General features: G+C 48.5%; 1 long non-coding RNA gene across 2 annotated transcripts in view; it reads right to left on the minus strand.

The window, feature by feature from the left end:
* Positions 1-17841, minus strand: part of LOC127542441 (uncharacterized) — a 182710-nt gene that overhangs the window by 74741 nt on the left and 90128 nt on the right. The window contains exon 1 of one of the 2 annotated variants that reach the window (XR_007948676.1): positions 4612-5231. The exons of the other annotated variant lie outside the window; for it this stretch is intronic. This is a non-coding gene — a long non-coding RNA (uncharacterized LOC127542441). Of the gene's footprint in view, positions 1-4611; positions 5232-17841 lie in introns of those variants that run through there. 2 annotated transcript variants of the gene reach the window in all.

Below are 17841 nucleotides of genomic sequence, written 5' to 3' on the forward strand. Positions count from 1 at the left end.
TTTCCACTCCCGGCCCAGCCCCACGGCCCAAGGAGCAGCTCTGTGGTGGCTCTGCCCGAGAGGCTCCTCCCGACAAGCTTCCCTCAGGACAGACTTTACCATCTCCGACCCGGACGCCGTCCCCCTGGATGGCGGGGGACTCCGCCATCCCCTAGAACTGGCCTGGGGTTCTGCTGTCCACACTGATGACTTGAGGGTCCTAGAACCCTTCTTCCCTCCCCAAGAAAAAGACTGCAGCCCCACCCTCTTGTGTGTTTGACAGCTTGTGAGGGGTGGATAAACTTATACAATCAGGAGGAAAGACTCAGATTTCAGAGGTGGAAGGAACCTTAGAGACGCTGAATGCAGCTTTCCTCTCCTTTTGCATATGAGGAATCTGAGCCACAGAGGGGTTATTTCCCGAGAGCCACAGGGGGGTTATTTCCCGAGAGCCACAGGGGGGTTATTTCCCGAGAGCCACACAGCTGTCACCTGTGTGGGGCAGGATTTGAATTCAGGCCTTCTTGAATTCAAATCCATCACTCTAACCTGTGGTGTTCTCTTCTTTTGTATAATATATGATGGTTCTCTGTGGGCAGGTTTCTCGGGGAGGTTCTCTGGAGTCAGCCTTAGTTTCGGTTCCAAGTAATAATCACCTCAAACCCAGCCAGCTGATAAAATCCAAAGTTTATTTTCTCCTTCCAAGTCTTGTCTCTTTCCTTGGCCCGGTTAGCTTTCTTAGAGGCCTCCCTCCCTCCTTGGTTCCAAGAGCTCTTGCAGCTTCCACTGCAGTCTCTAGCTTATCAATCTCCTTAATTGAACTCACTTGAGCTTTCTTTGTTTTTTGTTTTTTGTTGTTGTTGTTTGTTTTTTCCTTTTTTTTTTTTAATCACTTTTTATTGACAGAACCCATGCCAGGGTCATTTTTTTACAGCATTATCCCTTGCACTCACTTGTTCCGATTTTCCCCCTCCCTCCCTCCACCCCGTCCCCCAGATGGCAAGCAGTCCTTTACATGTTGAATAGGTTACAGTATATCCTAGATACAATCTATGTGTGCAGAACCGAACAGTTTTCTTGTTGCACAGGGAGAATTGAATTCAGAAGGTAGAAATAACCTGGGAAGAAAAACAGAAATGCAAGCAGTTTATATTCATTTCCCAGTGTTCTTTCTTTGGGTGTAGCTGCTTCTGTCCATCCTTGATCAATTAATTGAGCTTTCTTTGGTTCCATGAGCTCTCTTGCTAATCTTTTGCCTCTAGCAGTTTCTGCTTCTAGCTCAATTCCGACTCTTGGCAATCTTCCGAAATGAACTGACATCACTGACTCAGCTCCTTTTTATGCTCTCTCAAAGGTTGACTCCTCCTCCCAGAGTGGGATTATGGGAGGTGTGAATTCACAAAATTACAAAGCTAACTTTGTGTATCTCCCATATTTGTGAACACTTGTGAATCTTCCAAACTTGTGAACTAATGTGTGAACTCTCAAAGGTGCAAACCCAAGCACACAAGCATTGCTTCCATCAATTCCATTGAGTTATCACCTTGTTTCAAGTTCTGGCCCATAACACTAACCATTGTACCAGCCCCCTATTAGGACCTTTCTCCTATAGTAAAAGCATTTTCCTCTTTTCAAAGGGTACAATGGTGCCTTTAGGATTCTCAAAGAATTGGGGTGAATAATCTGAGAAGAGCATTAAAATATACAAGAATAGAAATGGAGGGGGCCTTTGAACCGATAATAAAGAGCACAAGTGGACAGGCCGTGAGCACAGAGTATGTGGAATGTTAGACCTTGAAGCAACCTTGGGGTATAGAATAGGGGAGCCGGAAGAGTTGTTGGAGACAGCCAAGGACAAACAGCCCATTTTCAAGATGAAGAAGCTGAAGCAAAAAGACAAAAAAGCAACTTTTGAGCTGTCACAGCCCCGAGTTACAATCCCAGGTCCTAATGACTGGTCTGAGGATCTTTCCGAAGGCTTTGGAGGTTAGACATCACTACCGGTTTCCTCGTCAAAAGGGCGTGAGCTCCTAGGGCCGGTGACTAAGGAGATATGTTCCCAGGAGCCCTTGCAGGCTAGGCTGATCCCATTGATTCACTCTCAGCTATTTTTGTTTATCTTTCCTTCTTTCTTTAGGTTTTTCTCATCTTTTCTCTAGCTGGTTGGTGATCCTAATGGGCTCTGGCCCCCAAGTGGATATCCCAGAGGGACCCCAACATCTGACTGATGGTTTGACTGGGAATATGATATCTGGATGGTGGTCTTGGAGAGTTGGAATCTTTACAAAGTGTTAACTCATTAGCGTTGATAGAGACAATAATTATCTGTTTTTAGTCTGGTTCAGTAGGATTGATCTGATCCTACAAGCAGATGTTATGGTCCAGAACCTGAAACAAGGTACTAAGTGGAATTGAGGAGACAATGGTTAAATCTACTTTAGCATTGATTTAATCCTACAACAAATAATGGTTCCCCAGTGATAGAATGATTGGTGTTACTCAGTGAACAGCCTATAAGCAAGAAACTCTCAGGGCCAAAGAGCACTCTGGGAGATATAGAAGCCCACAAGCCCACTCTCGGAGGTGGAGTCAGATTCATTCCATCTTCCACCTTTGTGCTGGCTGGAGGCTGAAGGACAAACCTTTGGATTTGGAGACATTTGGAGGGAGCTCTTAGAAACAAGGAGAGAGATAGGTCTCTATTAAAGCTAACCGGGCCCAAGGAAAGAGACAAGACTTGGAAGGAAAAAATAAACGTTTGGGTTTTATCAGCTGGCTGCGTTTGAGGTGATTATTACACTGAACTGAAACGAAGGCTGCCTCCAGAAAACCTCCCCGAGAAACCTGCTCAGAGAGAACCATTATGTTTTAAAGAAGAGAACACCACATTGGAGCAAACTATAATAGTCACTTTAGAGATGATAAAAATCTGAAAAGAGAGAGACTAGAACCAGTAACTGGTCTAGAGAATTAGGTTCTGGTGACTATATAGACTCAATGTGAAGGACTGGAGGAGAGACCTGAAATAGGAGGTAAATTTTCAGAAGACCTTTCTCTTTCTCTCTTGAAAGGGATAAGCCCCACCCACTTAACCACAGGTTTATCATATTCCTTAGGATGAAGACATATTTCAGGAAATGACTGTCAATCAGATGAGAGCCTCTTCTCAAAATAGAAAGGAGCCCAAGAGGGTTGAAAGCAGAAAAGTTTTATTGGGAGGAAAATCAGACATTAGTGCCTAGACCCCTGGTACAAGGAATCCATGGCCCCAAGAGAGGCAAGGGAAATTTATGCTTGAAAACCACAAAGGGGAAACAGAGGGAAGAGTCGCAGGAAAAGGATGGACACTCCTTCCCAGGAACAAGTGGACATAGAAGCAGCATGTTTTGCAGCAGCAATTGACCTCCAGGCTGGTTTGGGCCAGTTTAACCGGGTACATCTCAGCAAGGTCAGTCAGTGAATGCCAGCAAAGGCATCTGGGAGTGAGAAAGACTGACCCACTGCAAGCTCCTGATTGGCTCCTTTCAGCAAAGAGCCTTCCTCTGTGTCTACTGCACCTCCTAGTAAGGTAACTCACAGAAAACAGACATGTTAGTCTCAAGAGCACTTCCACATAATCATTCCAGAGACTCACTTTATCCATTATTTAAAAACTATGTTCAGAAACCTCAGGCAAAGTAAACCCATAATTCCTAGACTTAAATTTAGCGAGAAACGTTCTACAACATTTTCCCATAGGGTTTTTTCAGCTTCCATTTCTTCAGGAAAGTGAATTAATCTTTGAGGATACTGCTTTGTAAATGACCTTTTGAACAACTAGCTTAATAACTTGTTTCTGCAGAAAAGAAACAAATGTTTGCAAGGCATTGAAGACTGGAATAAAAGGAGATAGGCTAGAAGAAAGGATACATTAATCCCTGCCATGGGAAAGAAAGGAGTGATGGTGATATCTATGTACTTGGCAATGAAAAAATATATCAATAATAGAGGAAAAGTTAGTTGGTTTTTTTCTGGTCTTTCTTCCCTTGTAAATTTTTGCCTGAAGAAGGGAAGTTGGATTTCCCCCTCTCCTCTGAAGTTTACCTCCTTTCCCCCAACTCCCTTTATTTTTCTAGGGACCAGGTTCCTGGGGCCAGTAAGCCCAGGAAGAAGAGGATTATGGATTCTGGGAAAAAAAAAACCTCTCAATTATAACTAGAAAGTGTATCTTCTACTTAAAAAGGGAAAGGGACCTGTATGTGCCAAAATGTTTGTGGCAGCCCTGTTTGTAGTGGCTAGAAACTGGAAATTGAATGGATGCCCATCCACTGGAGAATGGCTGGGTAAATTGTGGTATATGAAGGTTATGGAATATTATTGTTCTGTAAGGAATGACCAGCAGGATGAATACAGAGAGGACTGGCGAGACTTACAGGAACTGATGCTGAGTGAAATGAGCAGAACCAGGAGATCATTATACACTTCGACAACGATATTGTATGAGGATATATTCTGATGGAAGTGGATTTCTTTGACAAAGACTCAATTTCAATTGATAAATGATGGACAGAAGCAGCTACACCCAAAGAAAGAACACTGGGAAATGAATAGAAACTGCTTGCATTTTTGTTTTTCGTCCCGGGTTATTTCTACCTTCTGAATCCAATTCTCCCTGTGCAACAAGAAAACTGTTCGGTTCTGCACACATAGATTGCATCTAGGATATACTGTAACCTATTCAACATGTAAAGGACTGCTTGCCATCTGGGGGAGGGGGTGGAGGGAGGGAGGGGAAAAGTCGGAACAGAAGTGAGTGCAAGGGATAATGCTGTAAAAAATGACCCTGGCATGGGTTCTGTCAATAAAAAAGTTATTTAAAAAAAATTCTCATTCTAAAAAAAAAAAGAAAAAGAAAGCGTATCTTCCTGAAGGGGCTTCTCTGCAAGTGGCAGCCCCTATTGCTGTCCCTAGTGGTCTTTCCCCTTTTGTCCATTATGATCTTTCCTCGTGAATTTTCAGCCCCTTCGGCTCTTTTCTATGTGTGAGGGTTGATGCAAGTTAATTAATTCATTGTCTATGGTATCTATTTAGCCAAATGAAGTTTCCCTGATTATCTCTTTTAATTAGGCCTATTTTTGCTTTTGCTTTGCTTGAGCTCATGATTGCTACTCCTGCCTTTCCTACTTCAGCTGAAGCATAATCAGTATCTTTCTTTCAAGTGTGTTTCTCATAAAACAGGTTTTTTACAAGTGGAACCATGCACTGTGCCCCCAGTAGACTCATCATTCAGAAATCTCATCTTGGGAGATCCAATAAGCCTTATCCACTCACCCCCTCAGATTCACCCTTGAACCATGAACCCTTCAACTTATATTTAAGGAGGGGAAAGACTAGAGATCTCCTCAAACACAAGCTCGTTTCCCACCGAACTGTACTCATTTCAGATTTCCTTGGATTCTCCACCATGACCCCAGCGAATCCACCACTGGGAAATCCCATCATCTGTGATTTCTCCTTGGCTTTCTCCCTCAGAATTCAGGCTGGTGTGTTTTCAAGGTCTTGTGAAGGAGACGAGCTGGGTAGGCGAGGCAAAAACGCTTCTTGGGACTTCGTCATCATCAAGCTTGCCCACGCTAAGCTCTTACTATATGCTTGGTGACTTGATTTGATCACCCCATCCAAGGGTACAACAGGGGGCATAGCCTGGCAGAGGCGTGAAAACCTTTGTGAATTTAGATTGGAGATCTGAGTAAACAGAAGACACTGAATCATGGGAAGGAAAATTGTGGGTCAGGCAGGCAGGCATTAAGCAGATGCTTAAGATTGGAATCATGAACCTGATCATTTGACTGGTCAATTGAAAAATATGGAAGCTAGGAAGAGGGAAGAGGTTCACGGGAAAGACTAAGCTGGGTTTAGGGTATGCTAAGTGGAGCTGTCTGAGTTATGGGGTTGGATACATCCCATGGGAGCCAGAGAGGCCAGCAAGGGAAGGGCAGGAGAGCCGTTAGGGCTGAAAACAGACCCGGGGAGTGTCGGCCTAGACGTGGGAGCTGGATCCGTGGGAGCTGCTGACGGCGGAAGTAACTGGAACCAGAATCTCCATTGGGCGCCAAGTCTAGATTGTGGGAACCTCGAGGGAGGAGACGTTACTAAGCGAGGGGGTGAGGAGACCACGCAGGAGCGGAGGTGGGAGTGAGGGGGACTCCAACGTCCCCCCCATGACCGGGGAGGGGGAAGGGCTGCGAGTGATAGGGCACCGGGGCTGGAAAGGCTGGGGGCCGGGTGGCTGAGAGCCGGAAGCCGGAGGGAGGGAGGGAGAAAGGAAAGGTTGGAACTGGGACGCGGGCTGTTGTCTAAGGAGCGGGCCTTGCAGAGGGCGCGGGGGCAGGGCTGGCCAGATGTGGAGTGGGTCACTGGGAGGGAGGCTGGACAGGGCCGGGAAGAAGGGAGTGGCCGTGGGCACGTCTGTGCTCGTGGGAGACAGCTGGGGCTCGGAGTCACCGCGAGGGGCGCTGAGGGCCGAGGAGTGAGTTTGGCAGACTAAGCGTCGCAAGGGCCTCCCAAGGCGTGAGCAGCCGGGCCCAAAGCGGCCCTCGCCAGCCAAGGCAGCTCCTGCTCTCGAGGAGCCCCGGGCCGATGGAGGAGCCGCCAGCCTCCCTGCCCCCAGAGGGCCAGGCAGCAAGCGGGGGCAGCCGGCTCCCAGCGGGAGTGAGCGGCGAGCTGGGCCACGGAGGGGCCAGGCAGGGGCCCCCGCAGTCCCCGAGTCAGCTCCAGGGTGGGGTGGCCCAGGGCGGGGGCAGCAAGGGAAGGAGGGCGGCTGGAGAGGGGGTTGGCCATGGTGGGGGGGGGGGGCGCAGGGGGATGGAAGGGGGCCCTGGAGGGCGGCTGACACGGCAGGCCGGGCCGTGGCTGGGGGAGGCCGCCGGGCAGGGCCGCGGGGGGCCAGGGACTGCGCCTCCGGGCTGCCGCCCTCCGTTCCCGGCTCGGCCTGGCTCTGAGCGGGGACCCGCGCTGCTGAGGGCAGGCCCGGGGTTGCTCGGGCGGCCTCTTGCTCTCCTTTGGAGCCAGCGCTGAGTGGGAATCCAGGGCTGGCAGCAGGGCCGGCTCAGGGCTCCATCTGGGGCCGAGCCTGGTGTTCAGGCCGAGCCTGAGGCGAGGCCCCCCCTGGGGAAGGCCTGGAGGTTTCCGCTGGAGCTGGAGCCCGAGGGCCGCAGGCTGAGCCTTTGGGCCCCACTGCCTCCAGCCGGGTTCTGGAGCTTGACCCCTGTCCTGGGCTCCTTGTGTGAGGGCACTGGCCCGCTCCCGCGGCTCCCGGGCTCCCGCGGCTCCCGGGCTCTCCCGGCTCTCGGGCTCTCCCGGCTCCCGGGCTCTCGCCTCCTCCTGTCCAGAGGCCTCCAGGTTTTCCTGAAGGGAAGCTCTGTGGTCGGGAGCCCCCACCATGGTCCCTCAGACTCACTTGTGTGACTGTCAGTGCCCACATGGGAGCAGAACCATGGCTCCCTCGGGCTGACTTTGGCTTGGATTTTTCCTCTCTGTGTCCCTGCTCCTGGCTTAGCCCCCTCAGGCCCCGGGCCAAGGGCAAGGGTCACTTTCACTGCTCACACCCAGGGTCCCAGCACAAGTCCAGGCCGGGATCTGAAGGTGAGCCCTTCCCCCGGGCTGTGCTGTCTGTCCCTCCCTGGGCCGTGCCGTCTGTCTCCTTCCTTCCACGGGGCAGTTGCTGCTTCGTGAGCTTATCCTTCCCCCCTCATCCTCACCCTCCCATGTGGACCCCTCAGCCCCCCCCCCAGTTCCCTGACATTCCCTCTCCCTCTCCCTCCTGGTTCTTGCTTCTGTGCCTGCGGCTGGTGGCCGGTGCCCAGGGCGGAGCGCCCGCACTTGGAGTGGGGAGGGGCTGATCCCAATCCGGTCCTAGCCCCTTGCCAGCTGTGGGCCCCGGGCCCCTCACTAAGCCTCCAGCCTCGGTCTCTTCACCTGCAAAATGGGGACAACCCCCCACCCCCCAGCTCCCAGGTGGCTGTAAAGACCAAGAGCTCATTTCTGTAAGTGCCAAATGCCACTTGTTCCCCCTCCCGGGCGCTTGTGTCCCTGCCCATCCTTGGAGCCCAGCGGCCTGGCAGCATTGTCCGGTGCTGGGGAAGGTTTGTGGCAGCCCGAGCTGGGGACAAGACGCTCCCAGGGTGCAGCTGTGTTCCAGGGCTGCTGGGAGGGGCAAAGGAGCTGGGGTTTGCCCAGCAGTGGGGACGGGCTTGTTCCCTTGTCCCTCTGCCAGGTCGCTGTTGCTGCCTGGGGGGAGGGGGGAAGGAGAAGGGGGGGCGGAGACGGCTGTGGACCCCTCACGGGAACCTTGGGGCCCAGCAGGGGGCGCCTAGCCGCTGTAACCCCTCCCACTCGTTTCCTGTGCTTCCTCCTCAATCTTCCAGAAAGGCGCATGAGCCCTCTCAACTCTGTGCTGCACATCTGCTACAGCCTTGCCAACGACTGCAGTATTTGCCGGGGCCTCTAGAGGACAGCCGTGTCTGCTTGCTGGGGCGGAGTAGTTCAGCTCCTCCTTTGCTTGGTTACCAAGCTGTAACTGACTCCCATAATCCTCGCTGCCTGGGGTGTTCCATTTCACCCTCCTCAGCGTCTCTTAAGCGAGCTCTGCTGAAGCACTCACCACAGCCCCCCAGTTTCAGGGCATCTCGAACCCCAGTTTCATTGAACCACTTAATCAGAGGTATTGTCATTCATCTTTTGTTGGTGAAAATGACCGGTGACAAAATGGAGAGATAGCGTGACTGGCGCGTTAATTAGCTTTAAGGGAGTCACACAAAGCCGTCATCCTCCCTCCCTCATCCTGAGTCATCAAAGCCCAATGACAGAGCAAAAGTCCGGATGATTGGCCACGGCTCTCTGAGCGGCCCACAATTCCTACTCCTCCCGACTTCCTGACGGAGCACGAGGAATTGTTCTCACCCAGCCATTCTGCTGGGGAAAGCCTTCACGTGTTGGGGGTAGACATCCCCCTAACTCACCTGCAGATCTGCAGCCTGTCAGTCACCGGGGTGCTGCACGTTATTGGGGGACACCCAAGATGGGGAGCGGTCCCGAAAAGGGCTCATCACATCCTCACAGCAGAGGGGCTCGCCCTCCTGATGCTCTGCTATATTCTCCCCTTTGCCCCATCTTGACCCTTTGGTGCACCAGCTCAATTCCATACTAACCTCTCCTTTATCCCTCACCCCTTTATCCTTATCCCAATTCGAATTCTTCTTCTCTGAACGCCAACCTAGGATCACTCCCACCATGTCTTATCCTAGCTCCGACTAATGCGCTATTAAACTTGGAGAAAACCATAAAACCATAGAGACGGTGTCCACAGCAGATTTCTGTTACAAAATGGCCCTCACAGCTCGCTAATTAACTCACGTGCCCATTCTTGACAGTTTTTCCAAACCTTTTCATCCCTCTTCCAATCTCTATTATTCTACCTCGCCCCACTCTCTCAGCTGAGAACCTCACCTCAAATGAGATATTTTAAGGCATTTGGCACATAGTAGGTGCTGTATAAATGCTATCCCCTTCCTTTTCTCATATTTCATTGAAAAATTGAAGTTATTCATCACGAATTCCCTGTTCTCCCCTTTCTCCATCCCCATCACTCACACTATTTGTCACTAGCTCTTCCTTCACCTCTGTCTCAAGAATATGCAGACCCATTGCTCACCAAGACAAAACCTCCTTTCCATTCCATCCCACTTCCTCCAACAGATTACCCGCTCTGTCATACCCATTTATCTTTAACCTCTCCCATGCTTAAAACCCCTCCCTTGATCCATGTCTGATAGCCATCATCTCGTAGCTCTTCTCCCTTTTGTGGCTAAACTCCTTGAGAAAACCATTTCTGAATCTGATAGATAGGACAGATATGATCTATCCCTCTAGCTCCTTTCACTCTTCTTAGTTTTCTAACCCCATGATTTCACTGAAACTACTTTCTCCAAAAGTTACAAGTGATCTCTTAATTGCCAAATTTTTTGGCCTTATTTCAGCCCTCATTCTTGATCCCGGTCTTCTTAAACCTGCCCCCCCCCCCCATTTTACCTCTCTCCAGCACAGACTGCAGGATCTAAGAACATTTGCCTGCTGGTTTTCTCCCACAAGACCCTTCCCCCATCTCCCAACTGCACATTTCCCTAGCTGTGCCCCATGCCTGGAATTCTCTCCCTCCTCATCTCCACCTAGCGATGTCTCTCCCCTGCTCAGTGAATTCCATCTCCTGGCTTCTCTGGCTTCCTTCGGGCCTGAGCTAAAAGCCTCCCTTATACAGGCAGCCTTTTCTGATCCTCTTTAATGTTAGCACCTTCCCTCCGACTTGTCCTCTATTCATCTTGTTCGTTTAATGGTTGTTTTTATGTTTTGTCTCCCCTTAATCTGTGAGCCCTCTGAGGGTGGGGATTGTCTTTTGCCTCTCTTTGTAACCCCAGTCCTTAGTACGATGTCTGGCACGTAGTAGGTGCTTAATAAATGCTTATTGACCGAGTGCCTTTTGGACATCTGGATCTCAAACCCTCTCCTCTTCCGAAGCATGGAAAGTGTGTGTCATTGTGTGGATTATTGAGAAGTATGCGTCATTCTAGAACGAGCCAGATGGCTCCCTCGCCTCTGCAAGTCATGGCAATCAGCAAGTCTGGCTCCACTGGCATTTGCTGAGCATCGCGATCGCAGAGTCTGAAATTCAGGTTTAGCTGAAAGGAAGAAGAGGCGGACGATCCCAGACAGCAGCCGGGCGGTCTGACACCCATTGCTCTCCAGCGTTTCCCGCCTGTCGCCAAAATGGTCAGGGGATGACTACTTCTCAGTGGCTCACAAGCTGTTTCCCCCTGTGGGAACTTCCAGGGGCCTTGGGTCCCCACAGAGATCAGACAGGGCTAGAAAAACACAAGCCTCCTCTTTTTCGTATTTTGGGTCAGGTATACCATTCGACGGGTATAACGAGGGACAAACCACACTAAGCAGGCAAGATGATGGCTCTGTGATTTTTGTTGTTATTCAGATGTTTCAGTCATGTCCAATTCTCCATGACCTCATTTGGGATGTCTTAACAGAAACACTAAGTAGTTGGCCATTTTCTTCTTCAGCTCATTTTATAGATGGAGAACAAGGCAAACGAAGGCAAACAAGGTGAAGTGACTTGCCCAGGGTCACACATCTGATACGTGTCTGAGGCCAAATTTGAACTCAGAAAGATGAATCTTTCTGACTCCAGGCCTGGCTTTCCACTGCAGCGCCATCTAACTTGTCTGTAATCTACTGAACATTTATATATGCATAACTGAAAATAAATACTGGACCCTGCTGCCTAGGGCATAGTGCCCTCTCATTCTCCCTCTGCTCTGTACCCATGCATATCAGCCCATCTGGGTTCAGTCCCGGGAAGCCTAATGGCTAATAAAAGGGAGGCTGGGCTCCCCTTTTCACATATTTTGGTCCCTGCCATCCCCACTATAGTGTCCTAAGGACAAATTCTTTGAAGCTTAGCTTTTTGCTCATGTTTAGTTGGGGGTGCGGGGAGAAGGGGGAGAAAGAAAGAAAGCTACCCAGTATACAATATGAGTCAGGTGTGGGATTGGTATATATTTACTACCACTACTACTACTACTACTACTACTACTACTACTACTACTACTACTACTACTCCACCACATACACAAAATGCCAAAGGACACCAAAGACACAAAGTACCATTGATTTATTTTTCTCTTTAATTTTTTTTGATGTTTTACTTTGTTTTGAAGGTATCCAAGCACCATGAGTATCTTCTAAATTGTGATGCCGGGATGAAAGCCCTGATTACCACCATCTAGTTAGTCAAGAGTCTGGACTCTTCCCTCTGTATAGCTGAGCTTTCCTTATTGTGTGTATGTCTATATTTAGAGTGTCCATCCTTTTTTGCTTCCTTGGGTTCTTCTTTTGTTCTCTGCTGCAGACTTTTAAAACTTTATTCTTGTTCCTCCTTTTCATTCCCCTCATTTCCCCCAAGCAGCTATAGTTAAGCAGATATATGTTATATACAGATATATATACACACACACACAGAGATACAGACACACACACATATATACATTCATAGCAACCCACGGACTCACTCATACACACACATCTATGTAACATGCATGCATGTCTACACATACTCAAACACATATACACACACGCACACAAACATGCATCCAAAAATACATTGCTATAGCTGATATAGAATGTAGATTTCTCTGTTTACTGAATCTCTAAGTTTGACTTCTCTTCTTTCCTATCCTGCCAACTCTTCTCTTTAACTTACCTTGCTGTTACTTAACTTAACCTCTCCCCACCCATGGATCCCTTGTTTTCTTTCCCCCATTCTTGGCTTCCCCCTTCCCCCTTATTTCTTTATTGATTTTGGAGAGTGCTATACCCTTCGGGGTATATATTATTATTGTCTATTTAAATCATGATTGATGTGAGTGGATTTTCAGAACTACTAGCCCTTCTCCCCTCTCTAATGCCTCTGTGTCTATTCTTCCCATAATTATTATTCTTTACCTTTTTTCTAGGTGGTTTTGCTTTTTTTTTTTTTTTTTTTTTTTTTAGAGTCAACTCATTTGTGCCTCAATCTTTCTTTTGAGCTCCTCGATTGCTGATGTCAATCTAAAATGTATGGTATACATTGCTACGTAAAAAACAATTTCTTCATGTTAAGTTTCTTGAAATTGATCTTTGATATTGGCTCTTATGTGTTAGTTTCTATCGAGCCCAGGTGTAATTGAAAGAAAGTCCTGAAAAGCTGCAAGTTTGTTGAATGTCCATTTTTTAAACCCAATATTATGGATAATTTTGCTGCGTATGATATTTTTGGCCACAGGCCTAGTTCTTTTGATTACTGCCATGTATGATTCCAGGATCTGTCGTTTTTGATTGTGGCTGCTGCTAAGTCCTGTACAATTCTAACTGTAGCTCCCGTGTATTTAAATAGTTTTTTCTTGTTTTTTTGCAGAATTCTCTCTTTGATCTGGGAGTTTTGAAGTTTGGCAATAATATTCCAATGTGCTTTCCACAAAAGATCTCTTTGAGGCAGTATTTGGTGGATTTTTTTCTATTTCTACTTTCCCCTCATGTTCTATCACTCCAGAACAATTTTCTTGAATTATTTCTTGTATTATTGTGTTATTATTGTATCAAGGTTCTTTTTTTTTTTTTTTTTTTGGTCACAGCTTTCAGGTAGTCCAGTTATTCTTATATTGTCTCTTCTATCTGTTCTGCAGATCTATTATTTTTCTTATGTTTCACATTCTGTTCTATTTCTTCATTTTTTACATTCTATTTTGTTACTTCTTGGTCTCTTATATTTTCACTGGCTTCCCCTCGTCCAATTCTAATTTTCCAGGATTTGTTTTCATCTTGAGGACTGTATCTTCTTTTCCAGGAGGTTAACTTTTTTTCATAATCATCTTGTTTTTCTTGGATGGCTTTTATTTAGTTTAGTTTTTCCTCATTTGATTTTAAAATTATTTTTGGAGTTGTTATCTGAATTCTGTCTGGGCATGGACCCGTTTCATGTTATTCTTCTGGATAGAAGAAACTTTTTTTTTTTTTTTTTTACTTCAGTGTCATCCTCTGAAGATGAACCCCAGTCTTCCCTATTCCTATAATAAGTTTTGATGGTTGGGTTCTTTTTTCTTTGCCTGTTCATTTTCTTTCTTCCTTCCTTTCTTTCTTTTCTTTCTTTCTCTCATGAGAAGTATTATTATAAGTACCTCTACTCCTGGGGTGGGGCAATGGTGCCTCTAGTATCACTTCAGTTCGCCTCTGTGCTCTGAAATCCCAAACCAAAATCTCTCCCCTCCTACAAGTACCTGCAGCCAGTAGCATCTCTGTCCCCTGCCTCTGCACTCCCCGTGGGTGCTGATTCCTTCTCATCCAGGGTTGCATCTCAGCAGCACAGCTGGGCCTGGTGTTCCTCATCAGCTGATCTTCCCTCAGTCTTCCTGGACTCAGACCCCAGACGCCAGAAACAGTGCCGGGAGGTGAAAGTTCCTGTGGTTCCCACTGAGACCCCAGCCAAACCCGGCTAGCCTGAGGGGGCTCTACTTGAGGTTTCTGCTGAGCTAGCCAGCACCAGCAGGAGGTGTTTGCACTTCACATGGGTTAATCCCAGCCCGAGGGCTTTCTACTGATCTCTGGTTGTACCAAGAGGCCCCCCGTTCTGCCCTGTCTTTTTTGTGTTTCTCCAGTCTGTTGGCGGGGAGCCTCCCTACCTCACTCCCCACAGAGAAGTTCAGTCACCTGACTGATCTTGTTACCCTAAGAATGACTATGAGTGTTTGGAAGGTATTGCACCATCCTCTGCAGAAGTAGAAAGCCTCAGTTCCTCAGAGGTTTGAGGAAGCCATTCGGTGACCTGGGCCGATTTGATGCTGAGATCTTGAATCGAGAACAGTTCAGAGCTGAGCACAGCTCCGGAAACAGGTGTGAGCTTCACGGCTCCCCTCGTGCCTCTCCCCGCCCCAGACTGAAGCTCCCCTCCTGCCACCATCATCTGGGCTGAAGGCCACTTTTCAGTGGCTCTGAGTTTGGGGACAAGCACCTGAGCGATACACTGGCTATTTCGTGCTAGATGTCCCAAAGACATCTCACACTCAACATGTCCCAAACAGCACGCTCACTAGTTTTCCCTCCAAACATCCATATTACTGGTGAGGGCGCCACATCACCTCCTTCACAACCTGCGTCCCCCCTCACTACAGCCGGATTTCGCCACTTCTCTGGGCTCTCTCCTCTTCCAGCTATTCACATCGGCACCGTCCCGATCGGGGCCCACCGCACGCCTCAGCTCACATCCCACCTTAGGACCTATGTGACTTCCCTGGGCCTCAGTTTCCTTAGCTGAAAAATGGAAGAGTCGGTCTGATTCACTTTGGAGATCCCATGTAGCTGTGGCTCTGTGAGCCCCCTTGGGCTCTCCTCTCTCCAGCCTAGGGCTAGTGAGACCTCACCGCTATTCAGGCAATTTCAGTGACTCCCTTTGGCCTCTCGCATCCGGGGAAAACTCTCCTGTTGGTCATTCAAAGCCTTTCACAGCCTGACCGGAGCCTTTATTCCAGTGTTCCCTTTCCCCACTCTCCCACCCACGCCCATATTCACGTAGTCATGTACACACACACATACACGCCGACACTTACACCAACACTTTCACCCACATGTACGCATCCATCCATACTCACACACACACACATATCCACATTCACAATACATATACACATACACAAACACACACACATCATACACATCTATATCTACACGCCTGTAAATACATAATTCACACTCATACACATATCACACCCATATATAGCCACACACACACATAATTCACACGTTCACAATTCAGATACATAGGTCTACATCCAGGCTCACACACACTCACGAGGCACACAACCACACTCACATACACAATATAGACACTCAGATGTGGACGCAACGCACATTTGCACGCACGTGCATACATATGAACACGTTCCTGCTCTTCCAATGTGCATCACACATGTAATTCACACACTCACATTCAGACACATCCACACTCACATATGCAGTAATAAATGCACACCGACACACATATATACACTCACATTGTCCACACACGCCCCCCCCTCCACTCTCACACATTCACACTCACACTCATACATTCATTTTCATACGTTCACACAAACACACTCGCTCACACATGCTCTGTTTCCCAAGTGCTGCCTTGCTATCTCTGGGGAGCAGAGAGGCCCTGGGTGTGCCTACAGAGAAAAACAGCTTGGTGAGACTTTGTGATATGAAACGGCACAAATCTCCTCTTTCACCAAAACGGGACAGGAAATAACGAGACCAGGGCGTGGGTTTGGAGATCTGCCTTTTCTTTTTTCTTCCTTAGCCCTTGCGGGAGACTTCTTGGTAGCCACTGGGATGCAGCGAAATCTCGGAATCGTGGAATCTGCTGCTTGCTGCACGGGATTCCGGGTGCCTGGCAAGCTGACATTAGATCAGGGGCTGCAGATTGCCTTTGGTGTACAGCCACTGACCTCGGGATAGGAACAATCGGGCTCCCACACGCGGCTTCCTCTAAAAAGCTTCCCCTCCTTTTCCTTTGATATAGTCCCTGAACCTCTGCAAAAGTTCTGACATGTGACCTTAATCCTTCCTACTCCTGCTGGAGCAGGCAGTTTAGATCAATTCCCCCAGCTCCTCCCCAGTCCAGAATGGTAGAAACCCCAGCTTCCCTCTGACTGAACTCACTTAAAACTTTGTGCAGGAGATCTTCCCGCCCCTTCCCACCCTCCCCTCCCTGCATCCTTAGCTACTCTTGCATTGTCCCCCATCTACTCTGTCTCTGTCTTATAGGCCTTGGTTATTTACATGTCATACGCTGACTAGAATGGGACAAAGCACTGTTTGGGCCTTATTTTATATCCCCAGCACTTAGCACAGTGCCTGTCAAGAAGCATTTATTAAACACTGCCATGGCCACATGGGACATCTAGGGGACGCCGGAGTGGATAAAGCACCAGGCCTAGAGTCAGGAAGCCCCCTCTTCCCGAGTTCAAATGTGACCTCGGACACTTCTTAGCTGTGGGACCCTGGCCAAAGGGTTTAACCCTGCTCTTCTGGAAAGTGATCTGGGAGAATGGCAAAGCGCTGTAGTGTCTCTGCCAAGAAAAAAGAAAGGTCAAAACCAGTGCCGTCCCTCAAAGAGCTCATAATCTGGGGGGGGGGGGAAGGAGAGGGGAGAAAATATAAAAATAACTGTATACAAACAACATAGACGGGCTGGAGATGATCAACAGAAAGAAGGCATCAAGCTTAAGGCCCAACAAAGGCTCCTTGCCAAGAGGGAGAGCTCAGCTGGGATTCTGAGGAAGCCAGGGGCAGAGCTGAGAGGGAGAATATTCCAGGCCCAAGGGATGGACAGCCACAGAGAATCCCCAGGGCTAAAGATGAAGGGAGGACATCCGGGAGCCCAGAGGCACTGTCCACGAGTGCACGTCGGGGAGTAAGGGACAGGAAGGCCGGGGAGGTAGGAGGGAACAAAGGGACGAAGGGCCTTGCATTTCAACACAGGGTTTTATATTTGATCTCCAAGGCGATGTTTGTTGCATGAACTTTAGGAAGATCCCTTTGACGGATGAACTAGGAGTGAGAAGAGACTTGAGGTGCAGGTACCCTACCCCCAAGCCAGAAACTATGGCATAGTCCAGATGGGAGGTGAGGAGGTCCTGCACAAGAGCAGAAGCTGTGTTGGGGGAGAAACATATGTGATATGGGGCATATCACAGATACCATAAGGGGGAAATCACTAGGACTTAGCATCAGATTGGATAACGAGTTGAAGATGTTGAGGGGATGTCTGGTTTTTGAGGTCTAAAAGGCAGCTGGAGACTCACGACTGAAGATCTGGAGAGAAATCGGGGCAGGACAAACAAAGCTAAGAATCGTCCCTATTGAGATGAGTGCTGAACCCCTGGAAGCTGATGAGGTCACCAAGTGAAAGAGTATACGGGGAGAGGAGAAGGATAGAGCGGGCACTTACTGAATGCTGGGTGCTTTACCAATCCAGTGGGGAGTTTAGGCGATTGTTAGAGAAGGAAGGCTCCGTGATGCCAAGACCAGGGTTGGGCTTAGATAGACACATGGGACGTGCATCGAAACGATCATCAAATCTGAGAGAGCCCATGAAGTCAATGAGGCAGAAGCTTAGAGTCCAGCCAGAACGAGGACACAAGACATGTACCGTGCCCCAGCAAAGGAGACATTGAAGGAATGGCTAAATAGATTAGGAGAACCAGGAGAGCGGGGAGGTATCCAAGGGAGGATCATCGGATT

This window comes from Antechinus flavipes, chromosome X (genome assembly GCF_016432865.1).
Source record: "Antechinus flavipes isolate AdamAnt ecotype Samford, QLD, Australia chromosome X, AdamAnt_v2, whole genome shotgun sequence".
In the NCBI taxonomy this organism is placed as follows: Eukaryota; Metazoa; Chordata; class Mammalia; order Dasyuromorphia; family Dasyuridae; genus Antechinus; species Antechinus flavipes.